Here is a 21,673-nt window from a genome sequence, read left to right on the forward strand (position 1 = left end):
ACACCTTCAACAATGGTCAGCCAGCATACAGAATTCACAGACATCATACAGAATTCACAGACATCATACAGAATTCACAGACAGCATACAGAATTCGCAGACAGCATACAGAATTCACAGACAGCCACAGGAATTTTCAATGCCCTGTCCTCTCCTCTCTCAGTGCTGGATGTTGATTATTTTATAGTTTTACTACTACAACTGCCAAGAGGGTTTTCTTTCTTTCTATTTTAATATTTACTTATTCATTTGAGAGGTAGAGAATTACAGAGAGGCAGAGGAAGAGAGAGAGGTCTTCCACCTGCTGGCTCACTTTCCAAATGGCCCCAATGGCTGGAGCTGGGCCAATCCAAAGCCAGAAGCCAGGAGCTTTCTCCAGGTCTACCATGGGGGTGCAGGGGCCCAAGGACCTGGGCCATCTTCAGCTACATTCCCAGGCCAAAACAGAGAGCTGGATTAGAAGTGGAGCAGCTGGTACTCGAACTGGCACCTATATGGGATGCTGGCACTGCAGGTGGCAGCTTTATCTGCTAAGCCACAGTGCTGGCCTCCCAAGAAGCCTTTTTGGAGGAAGAGTTCCATCTTTTCTTTTGACGCCCTAAAGTGTAGGTAACAAAACATAAAATTAAACAAAATTTATATTTGATAAACTACCATATAAAGTTACCATTGCAATATTCATATGACTGCTTAAAACATAACAGTCATGATAAAGTCTACAAAGTATATTCATAGCTTTATTAAAGAAATTCAGATTTTCCCATGGTTAAAAATACAGTGCTGGCCACTGAAAAGTGCTTTGTTGCAACAAGAGGTGCAATAATGAACAAAACTTCAGAAAACACGAACGTATCCCCCGAACTTTTAATATGAGGAAGGCAAGAACTGCACTGCAGCAGCAGAATGTTTTAGTAGCTGACACTATAAAGCTAACATTAAGAAAGAAAAAGTAACACAGAAAGTGTAAGCAACAAATGGTGTAACCAGATTACTGCAAATGGAGATTAGCAACAAGAAGTGAGGAAGGTGACAGCCCACTCCATTCTGATAGGATGCCATCTTGAAATACAAAGTTTTTTTTTTTTTTTTTTTTTTTTTCAGGAGTGGAACTCAGCACAGGATGACTGTGAAATCAAACTCAAAAAACTGGGCTCTGTTTGAATATCCAATGTTGAAGCAGCTCCTGGAAAGAGTGAACGAAGCTAAGGACTTGTAAAGAGAGTTTACTACTGGAATGTAAGAGGTTCTGAAGGCTCTCTTCTCTGCAAAAGCCTCGTGTTGCAATTTTCCTACAAACTTTCCGGTTTAATTCCAAACTGAACAGTGGAATTCCAAAGCACAGTTAAAGAGGAACCCAGTCTACCTCTGTTGTAACACTGGAGTTTTGCTTTGTGGCTGAATCTATAGTTGCTTCCTCAATGACCGTCTCAAATGACTCTGTACTCCCATTCACATCTGAGTCATCCTCTCTCATCATAAGCATCCCTGAGTTTTCTATCTGCAAGTTGGCCAGAAGCATTCAACATGGTGACATATCCACAGATATGCTGCAAGTCCACCTTGTTCCTTAATATTTGCAGTGCTTTACAAACACCCATACTGACATGAGTGAACTCGCTTTGTAGTTATGTTTCATCAAATGGAAATGGTATATGGACGGTTTCTCCTACTCCATGCAAATCATGTCCCTGAATTAAAACCACAGAGTGAATTAAACCATCATTCAACATTGTGAGAACATTTGATGTAGGAATTACTTCAGGATAATGACCCAAAGATGTTATTAGTAACCGATCATAACCTTGAAATATATCTGGCAGTAGTTCTCTGCTGTGGCCCGGGAGTGGAGTGGAGGATGGCCCAGGTGCTTGGGCCCTGCACCTGCATGGGAGACCAGGAGAAGCACCTGGCTCCTGGCTTTGGATCAGCGCAGCGCCAGCCGCAGTGTACCAGCCGCAGCGGCCATTGGAGGGTGAACCAACGTTAAAGGAAGACCTTTCTCTCTGTCTCTCTCACTGTCCACTCTGCCTGTCAAAAATAAAAAAAATATATATATATCTGGCAGTTTTCGAAGTTTTGGACCTTTGCATAGTAAGAGAGATGGTGGTCCTTGTTCAGTGATATGGTACATGTACAGTTTAAACCAGACAGAACTAACTTCTGGAATAGCTGGTCCAATATGCTGAGGGGTTCAGCTGCTGACAGGCTGGATTTCACTGATGAGAGGAGCCATGGAAATAAGCAGCGTGTAATTTTTTTTTTCAGAACCCTGCTGGTTGCAGAGTCTAAATGAAGAAGGCTTTCACAGAGTAAGAGATCCAGAGGAAAACCTATGCAACAACTCTTGGGAAATGATAGATGATTCCTTCCTTAAATTTTCAAATTGAGCATAATTGGGTTGGTATGGCTGTGCAGTTTTCTCTCTCTCTCTCTCTCTCTCTCTCTCTCTCTTTCTTTCTTTCTTTTTTTTTTTTTGACAGGCAGAGTTAGACAGTGAGAGGGGGAGAGAGAGAGAGAGAGAGAGAGAGGTCTTCCTTCCATTGGTTCACTCCCCAAATGGCCACTATGGCCGGCACTGCACCGATCCGAAGCCAGGAGCCAGGTGCTTCCTCCTGGTCTCCCATGTGGGTGCAGGGCCCAAGCACTTGGGCCATCCTCCACTGCCTTCCCGGGCCACAGCAGAGAGCTGGCCTGGAAGAGGGGCAACCGGGACAGAATCCGGCACCCTAACCGGGACTAGAACCCGGAGTGCCGGTGCCACAGCCAGAGGATTAGCCTAGTGAGCCACAGAGCCGGCCCGGCTGTGCAGTTTTCACAACTAGCTCTTTGTTATGACGTAGAAACAGTATTGTATTTCTCAGAGAAAGTGCATGATCCAAATATCTCTGTGCTTCTCCTTCACCAGCACGCTGAACCTTCTCTTGTTCTATAAGAAACTGTCCAGGCATTCATCTGACAGTTTGTCTACTTTGAATACTGTGACTGCATGACTTTTCAAGTTTGGTGACCAATTTCCCACCATTAAAAAGGCAGTTAAGGGCTGAGTCAAACAGAATCGCAATGCATTTTATTTATTTATTTATTTATTTATTTATTTATTTATTTATTTTGACAGGCAGAGTGCACAGTGAGAGAGAGAGACAGAGAGAAAGGTCTTTCTTTGCCATTGGTTCACCCTCCAATGGCCGTCACGGCCAGCGCGCTGCAGCTGGCGCACCACGCTGATCCGATGGCAGGAGCCAGGTGCTTCTCCTGGTCTCCCATGGGGTGCAGGGCCCAAGCACTTGGGCCATCCTCCACTGCACTCCCTGGCCACAGCAGAGAGCTGGCCTGGAAGAGGGGCAACCGGGACAGAATCCGGCGCCCAGACCAGGACTAGAACCCGGTGTGCCGGCGCCGGCAATGCATTTTGTATATCCTGTAGATAGAGTCAACCTGCTTCCACTGGCTGTCTCAGCTGGATCTTCTCGACTGTGTCAGTATCAGTAGATGATGCAGCTTCTTGTCAGGACTTCTGCTTTCTCCACCATCCCAGGGTAAGAGCATCATTTGTGGATCTAAAGTGCTCTATAACCTGTTTATAGATGGAACATTCTTCCATGATAAATAGGAGCTGAGCCAGATTTATCACTTGTCCCTTCCTATGGGCAAAGCCCAGTTGGTGATACATTGAAACAGCATTCTTAACCAAGGACAAGTCTGTCTCAAGGACATTTGCAAGCTCTGCAACATTAGTATGCCCATCTATTGAAACAAATATGTTTTTTTAAAGAGTTATTGATTTTTACTTGAAAGACTTGCACACAGAGAGAAGGAGAGAGAGAGGTAGAGGTCTTCCATCTGCTGGTTCACTCCCCAAATGGCCACAACAGTTGAAGCTGCACCGATCCAAAGCCAGGAGCCAGGAGCTTCTTCTGGGTCTGCCACGTGGGTGCAGTGGCCCAAGGACTTGGGCTATCTTCTACTGCCTTCCCAGGCCATAGCAGAGAGCTGGATCGGAAGTGGGGCAGCCAAGTCTTGAACTGGCACCCATATGGGATGCTGGCACTGCAGGTGGCAGCTTTACCTGCTACGCCACAGCGCTGGCCCCAAAGCAATTATCTTACACAAAGAGTTTCAAAATAATCACCTTGTATTCGATTCATTACAAAACCTTCAAGAGGTTTGTACCAGTCATCTACTGGTACAAATAGATAAATAAATCCGTTGTTATATAAACTATGCACTACATTGTAATGTAGTGATCCAGAGAGAGTTGAGGCCCTGAATCGATGCTGTTCTCAACAGCGGGTTTCTCAAAGTGTATATCTTGATGTCTTCTTCAGTGTTATATCTAGCCTGTACCACCCACCACACCTCTATGGCAATTTCCATTGGCTTGATGGGTAGAAGATTGCAGCCTGTTTTTCTTCTGAAAAATTTCTTGGAAGATCTACACTGATTCTACATACAATCAATATACTGGTTCTTCCTATGCCAAGAAGCCTTAGACAGTCAGCAGCAGTAGAATTGGGCAATGAATCATAACTTTTCTCACTGTTCATAATGTCCTCCACTATCCCAGTATAGTAAGAAAATGGGGTTAGCCTCAGGCCCTTCATAATAGCCAATAAATGGTTAAGGAATCAGCACGAGATGATCTCAACTATACTTACACAGTTCCTTATAGTATTGGTATTCATCTTGCTTGACATGTTTAAGTTATTTGTGCACCATAATTGACTGTAGATACTATACAGGACAACCTACTGTTTATATTATCTCTGTGAATTTCCAAGATTCTGCCTCATGTTGGCCAACAACTTGCTGCAGGGGTAGTGTGCTGGATGTGGAACTCCATGTCTGCCTTCCTGATGCCAGAGCTGAGGGACTGCAGCTGTAAGGACGCCTCCTGACCGCCCTCTGTGTGTTGGGGAGGCTGTGGGAGGCCCCGCACCTTACACTGTGGAAGGCTCAGACCTCTCCATGGCCAGGGCTCCCGACAGCAAGCTGTGGCTGGGAGCCTCAGTGGCTTCAAGTTTCTTCCTAGTTTCGGCCAGCCTGTCTCTCCTTTCTCTGAAGCTCTGACTTCCAAATAAATAAATTTAAAAAATAGACAAAAAAGTAGCTGTCCTGAACATGTACAGACTTTTTTTTTTCTTGACATTGTAGCCTAAATACTACAGTAGAACAGCTATTTACATAGCATTTATATTGTATTAGGTATTACAAATAATCTAGAGATGACATAAAGTATAAAGGAGGTTGTACGTAGGTTCTTTGTAAATTCTACACCATTGTTGGTAAGGGACTTGTGCATTCAAGGATTTTGGTATCCACTGGGGGTCCTGGAATCCATTCCCTTGGCTACCAAGGGATGACTATGTATACTGCACTGATCGGCTCAACAATGAAGACCACAGATTGTTAGCACTATTTCCTCCAACATGAGTTAGAAAACACTGCAATAATGCTTCTAATGATAGGGACACGAGAGACATTAAGTGTAGTTGGGATAGGGCTCTAACTCTCTGTTCTTCACATGCAACGCTGGCAGAATGACTCCAAACAAATCAACACTCATGGTTCAGACTCCTGCCGAAGCTGGGCTCATGGAGGTACAAGCTGAGGACACAGTGCAGGGGCACAAGGAAAAGCACCTTATTTCCTATGTCATGTGATTTTATCAATTGATAGTTCAAAAGTTAATTTTAAATAGAATTGGGTTTCAGTAAAAACATGCTTTCTTCCTCATCTTTGTCTACTACTTTCTATAATTCCCAGGACTTGCTTAAGTCACGAATATATGATAAAGAGATCCCTCAAACTGTTTTGTAGTTTTAGGTTCCTGACTTTGGCTTGGTCAAGCCCCAGCCAGTGCAGCCATTTGAGGAGTCAACCAATGAATGGATGGAAGATCGATTCTCTCTTTCTTTCTCTCACTGCATTTCAAATAAATAAATAAACTTTTACAAAAAAGAAAAAGGAAAAGACTCCCTGCCCCTCCAAGAGGTTTTAGAAGGCAGTCAAAATTCTGTGGGAAGAAAATTCTGTGGGAAGTAAAGCCTGTATTGTACTATGCTAAATCACAGGTAATGGAATAATTTTTTAAAAAGATCTATTTATTTATTTGAAAGTCAGAGTTACATAGAGAGAGTAGGAGAGGCAGACTGGGAGAGAGAGGTCTTCCATCAGCTGGTTCACTCCACATTTGGCCGCAGCGGCCGGAGCTGTGCTGATCTGAAACCAGGAGCCTCTTCTAGGTCTCCCACATGGGTACAGAGGCCCAAGGTCTTGGGCCATTTTCTACTGCTTTTCCAGGCCATAGCAGAGAGTTGGATCGGAAATGGAGTGGCCGGGACTCGAACCAACACCCATATACAATGCTGGCACTGTTGGCAGTGGTTTTACCTGCTACATCACAGGGCCAGCCCCAAGGAATAATTTTTTAAAAAGATTTTGTTTATTTGAAAGTCAGAGTTACAAAGAGGAGAGGCGGATATATATAGAGAGAGATAGATAGAGAGAGAGAGAGGTCTTCCATCCGATGGTTCACTCCCCAATTGGCTGCAATGGCTGGAGCTGCGCCGATCTGAAGCCAGGAGCCAGGAGCTTCTTCCAGGTCTCCCACGCAGGTGCAGGGGCCCAAGCACTTGGGCCATCTTCTACTGCTTTCCCAGGCCATAGCAGAGAGCTGGACTGGAAGTGGAGCATCTGGGTCTTGAACCAGTGCCCATATGGGATGTGGGCGCTTCAGGCCTGGGCGTTAACCCTGTGCACCACAGCGCTGGTCCCCAAGGAATAATTTTTTTTTTTAAAAGATTTATGTATTTATTTGAAAAGCAGAGTTACAGAGAGAGAGGAGGAAGACACACACACACACACAGAGAGAGAGAGAGAGAGAGAGAGAGAGAGAGATGAAGAAATCTCATTTGCTGCTTTACTCTCCAAATGGCTGCAATGCTCTGAAGGGAGGAGAGAACTTCCACTTTGACTATGATGTCTAAATAGGATCGGAGTCAACGAACTCAAAAGGCTTCCATAGCCTTGGCAACTCATGACAAGAGCCTAGGGTGATTACTGACTCCATAAACAAGAGTGTCAATTTGTTAAGGCAACAACAGGAGTCACTGTGCACTTACTCCTCATGTAGGATCTCTGTCCTTAATGTGTTGTAAATTGTGATTCAATGCTATAACTAGTACTCAAAGAGTATTTTTCACTTTGTGTTTCTGTGTGGGTGCAAACTGTTGAAATCTTTACTTAATATATGCTAAATTGATCTTCTATATATAAAGATAATTGAAAATGAATCTTGATGTGACTGGAAAGGGAGAGGGAGCAGGAGCGGGAGAGGGGAGGGTTGTGGGTGAGAAGGAAGTTGTGGGGGGGAAAGGTCTTTGTAATCCACAGGCTGTACTTTGGAAATTTATATTCATTAAGTAGAAGTTCAAAAAAAATGAGTGCAATGGCTAGGGTTGGACCAGGCTGAGCCAGGAGCCAAGAGCTTCATCTGGATCTCCCATGTGGGTGCAGAGGCTCAAGCACTTGGGTCATCATCACCTGCTTTTCCAGACACATTGTCGGAAAACTGGATTAGAAGTGGGGCAGCCAGGATGCAAATCAGCACCCATATGGGATGCTGACATTACAGGCGGCAGCTTAACCAGCACTGTCACACTACCAGGCCCTGGAATAACTTCTATGTAAACTAAAGTTTCCTCATTCAAAGAAAAGAGATTGATTGATTTACTTACTTACTTATTTATTATGTTTGGCTTGCTTGAGTGCCAAGTGTGGATGTGGAAAGTGCATAGAACAAGGTCGGGCACACACAAGGACTCATGTGGGTTTTTTTCAGAGGGCTTTCCAAGCCTTTGAAGATTCTCCCATACTCACCACTTTCTGGATTTCTTGCTGCCTTTTGGTAAAACAAATCAACGAACAAACGAACACTATAACACAAGGAGAAATAAAAGCAGCAGGGAGAAATAGGATCAGTCCCTTAGCCAGTCTTCAAAAAAGAGAGGTGGAGCGTACCATGAGAAACGCAATGTATGGAAAGGAAGAAAGCAAGTTCAGTTTCTAGAATCTCAGAAAAAAATGTTTTAGGCAACCCAGATGCCAGGAGGCCCAGCTGTGATTTTCTGATTCTAAAGTGTCAACTGAGCATCCACACGTCCTGTTGGCATCCAATGGTCTGGGGCGTGTCTGAAGTTCTTCTATGCCTGGTTCTGTGGACTGTGCTTGAATGTGGTGATCTCCTGTCTGCTCAGCAGCCTACCTTCAGGCACACGAGCAAGGCAGTGCTAGAGTCTTGCTCTCCAAACCCACACATGGAGCAGTCAATGCCACCATTCCCAGGCTTTCACGCGGATGTGTCACACGTGTCCGTGGTCCATTGGTTTCCTTGGTCTTTTGAACAGAGTGCATCCTAAGCAGGGGTGAGGAGCAGTCTCAGTGGTGTCAATTAGTATGTTCACTTTATATTTAGTTTTACCTATAAATATGAAGTAGACTTCAATATATAGAGAATGTGAGGTATATGCAAGAGGCACCTTCTAGTTGTCTGAAGCTTTTCTTTTCATTGAAAGTTCATCCAGTCATTCATCAAGTATTCATGACGCATCAGTTGTGTGGTGTGTGGTAGGTACTTTAAGGCTAGATAGGGTACAAAGATAGAAATGGCCTATCCCCTGGGAGCTTACTGTGGTATTACATAAAAACTTTGAGGTTTTGCATATATGATTATTCTAAAGCAAAAGGTGACAATCTTCCATCTACTAAAACACTAGATTATTATTTGAAAAATGTTCAAATGAGACCAAGAGGGTGGACTCACCTTTCTATGTCATTGATTTGGCTCCCTTAGTGATCCATTGGGGTTGCTACACAGTAATCTATATTATTTTTGTGAGGAACAGTGAAGACAATGTTTGCATAAAAACATTTATGTTCATCACAAGAGGTGATAAGAAGATGGAGACAAAAATGTTCTGTCGAGATCACCATCAATTATAACTTTTTGGGTTTTTCAGAATGAGATCTGAAATCCCCTAAAAATCAAAGTTGTTTTTCATTGGGTACTCTTATTATGTTTTTTAATATGTTAAACTGGCCTCTTTTATTTTGAATAGTAGAATAAATATTTCCATGGTCTTTAAGAAATACAAAGTCTGGACCACAGGGACTTGGAAATGCTTATTTTTCAACTTAGAACAGCTGGAAATGATGAATTGTACTTGCTTTTGGGGTGAGCAAACAGTATTCAGCCACTTAATCCTATTATCAAATTGAGTTAGCAGAATTCAATTTACACAGTACCCAGTTCAGAATTGTGAGGACAGACCTGAATAATGAATACGTCCTGTCGAGTTTTTGGTCTTTCTGATGGTAAGACAAATACTCAATTATTTCAAGCTTTTTGATGTACTGCAGTAAATTAATGACCCGTGTATGTGTGGTGTGGTATATATGTAGTGTGTATGTGTGTTTGGTGTGGGTGTCTGGTGTATAGGTAGTATATGTGTATGGTGTGTGCATGCAGTGTGTGTATGTGCATATATTTGTGCGACATGTCGTATATGCTGTGTTTTTGTGTGTGTAGTGTGTGTGTGTGCACACATGCCTGTGTGTGCTCACTTATTGTGAAGTGTATCCTTGACATTGGTCTAACTTTTACTTTTTCATTTTGGTGTTTTTAAAAAGTTTTTAAGGATTTATTCAATGAGAGAAATGGCAGAAAACTGAAGGCTTTAATTAGGGGAGAAAAAGAGGTCTAGAAGCTAAGTTGGGTCCAAACCAGGTGGAGAGCAGGCCAGAAGCTACGTGGAGCAAGCGTGCAGGCAGGAAAGCAGAGGCAGGAAAGAGGTCATAAGGCCTCGTGCCCATAGGCATGGGCAACAAGGGCACAATAAGGGTGCACAACCAAAGAAAGGGAGGGGTCCACAGTGCTCCAGGCTGTTTATCTACTCACAAAGAGGAGTGGTTATGTAGTCTGGTTATGTAGTCTGGTGGGTGTCCAGTTGAGATCAGGTATGGGCATGATATCACACAGGGGGCATGGTGTTCAGCTTACAAATCTAATCAATTTTATTCTATAGCTGCTTCCTGCTTATTAGGGGCATAGTGCAGGGCCTGCCTGTCCTGGGTCTGGAAGTCTCCTTCTATCTCATCTAACAAATTTGCTTTATGAACTGGAGAATTTTTAGTAACTGCCAATGGCTGTGTCATTCTCAAGTTCTGAAAGTTCTGAAACATATGTTTGTTAATTAACAATCAAAACTGGAACAAAACCAATTGCAAATAGTGTACCCCTTAAGATGGAAAGAACCTCCCATCAACTCCCAATAGTGGGTGGCAATAGGCTACCCTCATGTAGAATATAAACCCATTTAGAGGCTGGCGCCGCGGCTCACTAGGCTAATCCTCCACCTTGTGGAGCTGGCACACTGGGTTCTAGTCCCAGTCGGGGCGCCGGATTCTGTTCCGGTTGCCCCTCTTCCAGGCCAGCTCTCTGCTGTGGCCCGGGAGTGCAGTGGAGGATGGCCCAAGTATTTGGGCCCTGCACCCCATGGGAGACCAGGATAAGTACCTGCTCCTGCCATCGGATCAGCGTGGTGCGCCGGCCGCAACACAATGGCCGCGGCGGCCATTGGAGGGTGAACCAACGGCAAAAGGAAGACCTTTCTGTCTCTCTCTCTCTCACTGTCTACTCTGCCTGTCAAAAAAAAAAATTTAGCTTGAACATGAAGAATTATAACAGAAGAACCCACTAAGGATTTTTCTTGTCAATAACAGCTCCCAGAGAGAATCAAAAGAGGAGGCAGGTACAGCATGTCTGCCTTAAGGTGCAGCAGTCTTGATGTGATGAAAGCAAAAGCTTTACTTCTCTTCTTGCCTTTTGAGGAGGTACTGAAGATCTTTGATTGGCTTACAGGAATAATCAGGTGTGTCTTTTGAGTTCACCTGTGAAGACTTAAGAGGTAGAAGTTCAATCCTAATTTCACGGAGGAAGTCGTGCTCAGTAGCACCTGGGAAGGTCCCTTCCACTTAAGCAGTAACTGATCTGAGGAGGATCTTCTATGAATAGCTTGCTCAGGAATTCCTAATGTTGGAGCTTGGTTAAAAGCTCTTTAATTCCTTGGAATACCTTTTGTAGCTCTCCTGTCCAGCACAGTGTGTCTATATCAGGGCCTTTTAAAGCTTTATACAGAAGCATGGAATCCAAATCCTGGCCTACATATTCCACAGAATCCTGCCATTCCCAGAAATGTCTTTAGTTGCTTTTTAGTCTGTGGTGACCCTATACATGGAATAGCTTCCTTTCTCTTGACTGAAAGAGCATGGTCTCCTGAGGTTAGAATATATGCCAGGTAATCTACCTCTTGTTTAGAAATCTGAGCTTATGTTTTGGGAAATTTTGTATCCTTGCTTTCCCAGATTCTGGGTTTAATAGGACGCAGAAGAGGGGCCGGCTCTGTGGCACAGCGGGTTAAAGCCCTGGCCTGAAGTGACAGCATCCCATAAGGGCACTGGTTCTAGTCCTGGCTGCTCCTATTCTGATCCACCTCTCTGCTATGGCCTGGGAAAGCAGTAGAAGATGGCCCAAGTGCTTGGGCCCCTGCACCCATGTGGGAGACCTGGAAGAAGCTCCTGGCTCCTGGCTTCATATCAGCACAGCTGTGGCCATTGCAGCCATCTGGGGAGTGAACCAGCAGATGGAAGACCTCTCTCTCTGTCTCTACCTCCCTCTGTAACTGTCTTTCAAATAAATAAAATAAATCTTAAAAAAAAAAGTAGGATGCAGAAGAAATTATCGCTTAAGCAAAGGTTTAGCACACATTGCGTATAGTGTGCAAGTGCATGTGTGTGTGTGCTCATTTAGTGTGAAGTGCATCCTTGACATTGGTCTAGCTTTTACTTCTTCATTTTGGTTTTTAAAGAATCCAAGAGCAGGGGCCGGTGCTATGGCACAGTAGGTTAATCCTCCGCCTGCGGTTCCGGCATTCCACATGAGCACCGGTTCTAGTCCTGGCTGCTCCTCTTCCAATCCAGCTCTCTGCTGTGGCCTGGGAAAGCAGTAGAAGATGGCCCAAGTGCTTGGGCCCCTGCACCCGCATGGGAGACCAGGAAGAAGCACCTTGCTCCTGGCTTCAGATCGGAGTAGCTCTGGCCGTTGCAGCCATTTGGGGAGTGAACCAACCGAAGGAAGACCTTTCCCTCTGTTTCTCCATCTCACTGTCTGTAACTCTACCTCTCAAATAATAAATAAAATCTTAAAAAAAAAAAAAAGAATCAAGGAGCAATCTCCTGTTAGCTGTCTAGTATTCAGATAGGTCACCATGTGACATAGTAGACATATAGTTAGGAGAAAATGAGAAGGAAGAAAAAAATAACAAGTTAAAATAAAGTGAAATAATAATAATTTTGGCCAGCACCGCAGCTCAATAGGCTAATCCTCCACGTGCGGCACTGGCACACCAGGTTCTAGTCCTGGTTGGGGCGCCGGATTCTGTCCCGGTTGACCCTCTTCCAGGCCAGCTCTCTGCTGTGGCCCGGGAGTGCAGTGGAGGATGGCCAAGTGCTTGGGCCCTGCGCCCACATGGGAGACCTTGAGAAGCATCTGGCTCCTGGCTTCGGATCAGTGTGGTGCGCCGGCCGCAGTGGCCATTGGGGGGTGAACCAATGGCAAAGGAAGACCTTTTTCTCTGTCTCTCTCTCTTACTGTCCACTCTGCCTGTCAAAAAAAAAAAAAAAAAAAGAAATAATAATAATTAGACCATGAAAATGGGTGATAAATGTTTTATAGGAATTCAGAAATCACAATCAGAAATGCAACTTACAGAGACACAACAAATTTGATTTAGAAAAAAACCTAAACTATAAACTTTATTTTCTATGATGTCCTGAAAGTTATAATTTAATTTGTCCCAAATTTTAAAATGACTCACACTCCTAAAAGATGTTTTGACATTGAGAGCTGTTTTCTAGAGAGAAAAAACTTGCCTAATTTGCAACACATCAAAAATAGAATCAAATTTTAAATGAAGCCAATGTATAACTTAGTGCAATTTTTGGAAACTTTGCTGATTTTGCGGAACTGGCAATCTCGAGTGAAATGTTTTTGCTCTTTTCTAAAATTGAAAATTTAAACAGTACACATAAAATAAAAATCAGTTAAAAACAAATTCAGATGGATTTTTGTCAATGTCATTAACATTCATGATATGTAAATAGCCAAAAATATTTTCACAAAGTAGAGGACACAAGTTTCTGTGACAGTTGCATGGTGTCAGAGTCAGCACTGAAACGTGCTGTGGGTAAGCAGGCTGCAGTCTGGTAGATGGTTCACAGGGTGTCTTTACTGAGATGATCTACTTGCTGGTCGCAAACTCGACAATTCGCAAATGAAATTCTCATTTTCCATAGTACTTTTCTTTACTTATATTTCCTTAGCTACTCAAGCTGTGTTTGGAAAAATGGGATTATTTCCATAATAACACCGTGTAGAATGAGCTTTGGGCCCTGTTTGTATTAAGCTCAGGAGGGACCCTGTTTAACCCTGCTACAGTGATGCCAGGATGAGATTTTTCAGTTTCTTCTTGAGTTCCTTGAGCTGAGTCTGTACACTGTTAAGGGAAAGGACGATCTGGAAATTATCTGATTTGGAGCAAATGAAGAAAGCAGGTTCAGAAAACATACATCTCAAGGTAAATATGGATAGAATAACTTATTTATGTAATGTATTAGCTTTCTAGGGTTGCCATAAGAAAGTACCATAATCTGGATGGCTTAAAGAACTGAAGTTAATTTTCTCAAATTTCTGGGGGCTGGGTGTCCAAGATCAAGGTGCTGGTTTCCTCTGGGTCCTCGCTCCTTGACTTGCAGAAGGTCATGTTCTCCTGGTGTCTTCACATGGCCCTCTGGGTGCATCTGAGTCTTCGTCTCTTCTTATCAAGGCCTCATTCACGTAGGATTAATGCCCATCCTACTCACCTAACTTACCTCCATTGCTTCTGTAAAAGTCTTATCTCCAAATATACTCGCTCTTTCCTGACGTGGTTAGGACTCCAATATATAATTCAGAGGGTCACAAAAATGGTGCACACCAGTCAGTTTCCACAATCTAAGCTCCCTTGACAAATTCCATGTCAGCTCCGAAATGTCAGCTCCTGGATCTTGACATGATATTCTGTCCTTGTTTAAAATCATCTCAATACAAGCATCCCAACACTGGGAGCAACCTCATGTTTGAGGCCTTGGAGAGAAAACTCACCAAACGGCAAATATTTCACAGTGACAAGGACCACTTGCTGAATCAGGAACCGATGCTGAACAGAAAAAGCAATGCAAGCCTCAAGATGGGGTCGGGACTCAAGATGGGGTCAGGATCAAGATGGGGTCAGGGTGTTTATATGCCTTTTGGGCCCTATAATCCTATAATTTTAGGTGTTTCTCTCTCTTGCTCAAACCAACAGTTTCTGTTCCTAACCAGGCTTAATTAAGATCCCTCCCACCACCACCCATGAGAGACATATTTTGCATGGATTAATGTTCTATCTGCTTTCTCCTTATTTTCTAACCCAGATTCAGAAATGAAAGTCCAAATCCACTTTCTCTGTGCCCTCCTCACCCTTTGGGCATTTTTTTTTTGGTTTGTTTTATGGTCCCCAAATGCTTTCTCCAGATGGTAGAACAATAAATAATATTTGCTGATTAGATTTCTGTCATTTCCCTTCTGCTTCTTCTCTGTGCTGTTCGTTGAGCATAAGCTCATTACTTCCCATCTACCAAGTGAACTGTCTGTCCTTCAAGTAAATTGTATCATCAGTGTCTCTCATTGCTTTCAATTTTTACAACTTGTTTTGGGAATGGGAATTCATTCCACACTGTTGTGCTGAACTGTCGTGCACAGTCTTCGGAGGGTCATCACTGGCAGTCCCTTTGCTGGCCATTTATGCTGTTTTCTCCAATTGCTGTGGATTGTTTCTGCTTGCTATCTTCTAGTCACCCCTTCTTTCCATTCCTGCTATCGCTGCCCAGCTCCAGCCCGCATAATCTCCTGCCTGGATTAATCCAGAATTGCCTCTGGTCAGGTCTCTGTTCTCACACCTCAAATACCACCTTCTGCCACAATACATTTGCTACTATGCTGGTGGAATAAAACAGCTTTCCAAAACTTATATTTGATCATGTTTTCCCCAGCTTAACATTCCTTAAGCATTTTGTCAACAAAAATAAACAAAAAACAAAAGTAAAAAGGTAACATAAGGTTTACCCAGGGCAGAACAGCAGTGACCTAGGCTTGGGAGACACAAGCCCAGCAACTCCAGGTGAGTCTCAGGAAGTGCTGCAAGGTGGTCCAATTCTAATCAGTTTGTGTATTATACAGTGAGCATACATCTGCTTGGTCCAAAAGGTGCATTTTAGGTAAGCGGGAGATGAATTTCCTAGTGGTTGGAGTTGATAATATGATGGGCTAAAAATATCTCAGAGACAAGGACAATGTGATATTTGAGAAGAGGCTATCAATTAATAGAAAGAGAGCATTGCTGGGAATAGATAAGGAATGTGTAGCTGAAGAACAAAGGATTGTTCCAGATTGTCCCAGACAGCCAAGACAAAACATACCCTATGTGCACATTCACAGAGTCTCATTGATCTGATGGAAAAGATTAACAGCTCTGTCCAGCCACTCCTTGGACAAGTCTCAGTAGATGTTTCTCTTCAATGCATTGTAGGATTTTTAGGGGCAACTGACTCTTAATTACAAATTAGAGAAATTCTAAAATCCTTTGTGTGATATTTGAACCCCTTGAGAACTGATTGCTGCTCATTTTTTACATGCTGCCCTGTCACTTTGCACTCTAGGGCAGACACTAGGAGCTCCAGAGACCTTGCCGTGAGTTTCACTGTCAGCCTCTACTCCTCTTGTACAGGAGGCTGTCTATGGCCCTCTTGGCCTGTCCTACCATGGAGCAAAACATGCTATTTTCTTAAATCACTTTCTGCTGTAACTTATTTTTCATTTGTCTGATTTGCTTGCTGCAGTCTAGATAAGAAACTCTATGAACATTGACCTTCTTGCTTTATACTGTATTTGCTTTTGCACTTTTAAAATATAGTGAGTCCTCAAAATTTGTAGTTGGGGCTGGCATTGTGGCATAATGAGCTAAGTGACTGCTTAACAGTGCTGTCTTCCTATATCAGAATGCCCATTAGAGTCTTGGCCGCTCTGCTTCTGATCCAGCTCCCTGCAAATGTACTTGGGAAAGCAATGGAAGATGGCCTAAGTGCTTGGGTCCTTGCCACCCACTTGTGAGCTCTAGTGGAGTTCCAGTCTCCTGGCAAATGCCTGGTACAGCCATGGCCATTGCGGCCATTTGATGAGAGAACCAGCAGATGGAAAATCAAAATCTCTCTCTCTCCCTATTATTCTGCCTTAAATCTTTACTTAATAAAAATTTGTATTTAAATTAATTGCATATTAATTTATGAAAACATCACACTGAACTATATTCCCTAGTGTAATTTCCTCAAATTATGTAATTATCTTCTATTTCATGGGTAATAATTTTTAAAAAAGATTTATTTATGTTGAAAAGCAGAGTTACAGAGAAAGAGAGAGATCATCCATTTGTTGGCTCACTCCTCAAATGGCAATAATGGACAAGGCTGGGCTGGGCTAAAGTCAGGAGCCCGCAATTCCATGTGGTCTTGCACAAGGGTCTATGTACCTGGGCCATCTTCTGCTTTCCCAGGCAGTATTAGCATGGAGCTGGATTGGAAGCTGGGACTCGAACCCATGCTCATCTGGGATGCTGGCATTGCAGGCAGTGGCTTAAACTGCTGAGCCACAACATCAGCCCTGAATCATAGTTTTACATGTCACATATTTCCAATAAACAAAGGAGTTATTCAATAACAAAACCCATCTTGTCATTATAGCAAGGCTGAAATGGCCCGAGCTATACAATACAGGAAGTGTTGTATAGAATGTCATCTCCACGGCTAGCAAATAACCCAAACAAAAAAGTATAATACCAAACCACAAAATATGTTACCTGTAATTATAGCTGATTGGTTTCTTTATTTCTGAAAAGGTGCTACTTGCGATTCTGGATATAGTTTCTGACTTAAAAATATATTTAAATATTAACATTTTTTTTTCTAGTGAGCGTATTTCCCATTCTGTCATCAAACAAGGGTTATATGAAGACTGTGGTCAGGATTATCTTGGCCTTTGGATTCCATGAGGGTCATATTTGGGACTTGGCTGGCGCAGAGGTTTGGCGGCTGCCCACCCCTCCCTAACCAGCATTCTGTTTGGCGAGGCCTGCCAGGTGCCTGATTGTGCAGAGAAATGGGATGGGGTCGCTCAGTGTGACAGTCAGCGGAGATTTCACAGATCACAAGTGTTTGGAGAGGCAAATCCAAGCTGGGCCATGGAAATGCGGCATCCCGGTTCTGCAGAAGGCGAGTGGCCTGCAGCAGGAGTCCAAGGTCACTTGATGTCACCGCTCCTTTGGACAGAAGCCCAGTTAAAAAAAATTTGCCTTGAGGTGTACCACTGCAACAGCTGATTTTTTTTTTTTTTTTTAATTTCAAGCGATGTTCTTTACCTGGTCAGCCTGCAAGCACAGAGAAATTGGAATTTAACATGACTTGGTGGATAATAAGCCTCTAAATAATGACATTTTTACAGTCCGTCCTCAAAGGAGTACAATGCCAACTTTGTTGCGAGGCAGATGGTGGGGAAAAAGGTGGATGTGAATCCGATCATTTAGCAGGCAAATTAATTTATGTGACAATAACCAGCCTCCAAATTGGGTTTATTGACTCATTACATTTTCTCCCCATGAAATTTAGTAAAATGCCAAACTCTACATTTTAGAGAAGCTGAAGGTTATTTTCTCATTTTAAGAGGGGCACATTTAGCATTAGTTTGGATCTGTGTTAACAGTATTCCCACAACTTCGAGCAAGTAGATGATTTTTTCTGTAATTTAAGGATAATACATCTGTAATAAAATCACAGTCCTTTGGCAATTCTCGATTAATCTTTTTTTTCCTCAATCTTAAAACTAATCAATTATTTAATTTCTGAATCACTTTTTTTGGACACCCAAGTAATTTCCTAAAGAAAAATAACATAAATTAGACCAGAAAAACCTCAAACCAACTTGTTAAGTGAAAAAGCATTAAAAAAAAGTGAAGGGAAAGGAGAAGAATTTAATGTTATTAGGGCTGCTCCTGGAATTGGAAAAATCTGCTAATCATGGAAAGCTATCTTATTAGATCTACTAAGGTCAACCGAATAAAAGAAAAGGTTTTAATGTAGCAAATCAAGACGAGAAACTGAAACACAGATGCTGTGTCTTAAACTCTGCAGTAGGTTGTGCAATGAATTCTGGTAGCACATAGCTTTGGCTGGCTCTCTACATCTCCAGTGCAGTGTCAGGCACGGCTGAGCCTATCTGAAGCCTGGAGGCTGGGGGTGCTGCCTGGAAGCATTCACAGGGGAGGTTCTTTGGACAGGTGTGCACTTTGCCACCCTGGGACCCACCCACTGCAGGCTCCTGGGCCAGCTCATCTGGCTTTTCCGGAGCCACATCCTCACAAAGCTTCATCATTCTAGCTTTTGTTTTTCTCTACCAGGAAGAGAAAATGTTGGAGATATTTACTTTTTTGTGTGCAATGCAAATTCAAAAAAATTGGTTTAGTAGCCATAGTTCAGAATTTGTTTTTAATTAAATACAGTACATAAGTCCATTTTTAAAAAGATTTTATTTATTTACTTGAAAGGCAGAGTTATGGAAAAAGAGAAGGAGAGAGAGAAAAAGAGAAAGATATCTTCCACTTGCTGGTTTACTCCCTAAATGGCCACAATGGCTGGGACTGGGTCAGGCTGAAGCCAGGAGCCAAGAGCTAGAGCTTCTTCTGGGTCTCCCATGTAGGTGCAGGAACCCAAGCATTTGGGCCATTACATGCTGCTTTCCCAAGCACATTAGTAGGCAGCTGGATCAGAACTGGAGCAGCTGGGACTTGAACTGGTACCCATATGGGGTACCTGTGCCGCAGGCTATGGCTTAACCTACTGCACCACAGGGCCAGCCCCCTTAAGTCCATTCTTGTTGGCAAAAGTTAAACAGTGTAAATGGGTATAGAGTGATGTGAGATGCTTCCTTTTCCTTTTCAGGAAATACCTTTTCAGGTATTTGTCTATAAATTAATAACTATGAAGGGATGAATATAGTAGTTCCCCTTTATCTTTGGGAAGATATGTTCCAAGATCCCCAGTGGATACCTGAATCCACAGATAGTACCAAACCCTACCATTTTTTTGTATACATACATAACTATGATAAAGTTTAAATTATAAATTTAATTTAATTTATGAATTTAATTTATTAATTTATAAATTAGTCACAGTAATAGATGAACAACAATAACTAATAATACAATAGGCTAATTGTAAAAGTATCCCACAATAAAAGTTATGTGAATGTGGCTTCTATCTTGAAAGAGTCAGGACAGGGCCAGCATAATGTCCCAGTGGGTTAAGCACCTGGCTGCAACTCTGGCATCCCATATGAACTCCAGTTTGAGTCCTGGCTGCTCCATTTCCAATCCAGCTCTCTGCTATGGCCTGGGAAAGCAGTGGAAGATGGCCCAAGTGCCTGGGCCCCTGTACCTACTTGGGAGATGTGGATGAAGTTCCAGGCTCCTAGCTTCAGCCATTGTTGCCATTTGGGGAGTGAACCAGCAGGTGGTAGATCTGTCTGTCTGTGCAACTCTGCCTTTCAAATCAATAAAAACATCTTAAAAAAAAAGTCAAGACAAATATTAATATGAACTTTTCAGGTCATGGTTGACCACAGATAACTGATATGCAGAAACTGACCTGGGACACAGGTGATCTACTATATGACAGTCCTATTTCCTTTTTTTTTTTTTGACAGGCAGAGTTAGACAGTGTGTGTGTGTGTGTGAGAGAGAGAGAGAGAGAGAGAGAGAGAGAGAGAGAAAGGTCTTCCTTTTCTGTTGGTTCACTCCCCAAATGGCCGCTACAGCCAGTGTGTTGCGGCTGGTGCGCTGCGTTGATCCAAAGCCAGGAGCCAGGTGCTTCCTCCTGGTCTCCCATGGGGTGCAGGGCCCAAGCACTTGGGCCATCCTCCACTGTACTCCCTGGCCACAGCAGAGAGCTGGCCTGGAAGAGGGGCAACTGGGACAGAATCTGGCGCCCCGACCAGGACTAGAACCTGGGGTGCCGGTGTTGCAAGCGGAGGATAAGCCTAGTGAGCCATGGCGCCGGCTACCTATTTGCTTTTAAATAAGCAGGTTAATATTATAATTACTGTTCTCTAACTCATGTTATTCATCAAACAGCATGTGTTTGGAATGGTGACATCAGTGCACAAACTCTCAGTGCCTCAGTCTTCCTAGCTGCAGAGTATTCCAAAGTACAGATGCACTCCATTTTGTGTATTTGTAGTTTTTAAAAATATTTTTGTATTTATTTGAAAGGCAAAGAGGCAGAGACGGGGGGAGGGAGGGAGAGAGAGAGAGAGAGAGAGAGAGAAATCTTACATCCACTGGTTCACTTTTCAGATACCTGCAACAGCCAGGGCCAGGCCAGGTTGAAGCCAGAAGCCAGGAAATTGATCAGGGTCTCCCATACAAGTGGCAGGGGCCCAAGCACTTGGACCATCTTCTGCTGATTCCTAGGCTTATAGCAGGAAGCTGGATGAAAAGCAGAGTAGCCAGGACTCCAATCACAACTCTGATATGGGATGTGAGCATTCCGAGTGGTGGCTTAACCCTCTGTGCCACAGTGCCTGCCTTTTGTTGCTTTTTGTTTTCTTTTCTGTAGATTTTGTAGACAAAAACTCTAACCTCAGCTTCTCCTTATGTCTTTTCCAGCAGGGAAATCTGGCAGCAGATACTGGAAAGCAAATGTAAGAAAGCAGAACAAGAATGAAGAATCTGCGATTTATCTAGAAGGTAATTGACCAACGCCATTATTCCTGTAGCCTGGTGTGCTTCCTCTGTGAGTCCACCCGTTGCTTGCTGTGGTGTCCGCTCCACCATCACTGCCTCATCACGTGTCTCTTGCTGGCCTGGCGTCTCCCTGGGGGCCTCCCTGTCCTCTGCTTATTCGTCCTCGCCCTAGCCATAAGCATCATCTTTAGATCGTTCTTTCTGTGGTTCTATTTACAGAATCTGTGAGTCTTTCAGATTCTCTCCAATGGCCTCTGAGTTCCTTGCATTGCTGTGCATGGCCCCTGGTACCCGTTCTCACCTGGCGCCAGGGCAACACATGTTCTGACCCCTCTTAACCACTGACCTGCTGGGACAGCCGTGAGCACATTGCACACCCTCCATGGGTCTCAGTTTCCTCATCCACAAAGGCAGGATCTTGACTGCATAACCGACATGGTTTACTTCCCATTGTGAGACTCTCAGCCCATTTCAGCACTGATCAAAGAGCTCAGAAATCAGGCCTGCCATGCCAGCCCTCAGATCAGCAGAATCTTTCATCCTCACTTCCACACAGTTTAAGATCTTTTGAGGGATTTTGCTTCAGTTTTAAACATATGAGTATTGATGTTTATTGAAATCTGAAAGCCGGGTGGGACCTGGCTCACTTTCACATCCTGGCATCACTCTGCAGTTAGTGACATGAGGTGCTT

General features: G+C 43.4%; 2 pseudogenes; both read right to left on the reverse strand.

The window, feature by feature from the left end:
• Positions 1-1,138: 1,138 nt before the first annotated feature.
• Positions 1,139-1,829, reverse strand: LOC127482658 (protein FAM91A1 pseudogene; annotated as a pseudogene).
• Positions 1,830-4,022: 2,193 nt separating this feature from the next.
• On the reverse strand, positions 4,023-21,432 carry LOC100350893 (protein FAM91A1 pseudogene; annotated as a pseudogene).
• Between the last annotated feature and the right edge of the window lie 241 nt (positions 21,433-21,673).

Source organism: Oryctolagus cuniculus, chromosome 6 (assembly GCF_964237555.1).
Source record: "Oryctolagus cuniculus chromosome 6, mOryCun1.1, whole genome shotgun sequence".
NCBI classification, from domain to species: domain Eukaryota; kingdom Metazoa; phylum Chordata; class Mammalia; order Lagomorpha; family Leporidae; genus Oryctolagus; species Oryctolagus cuniculus.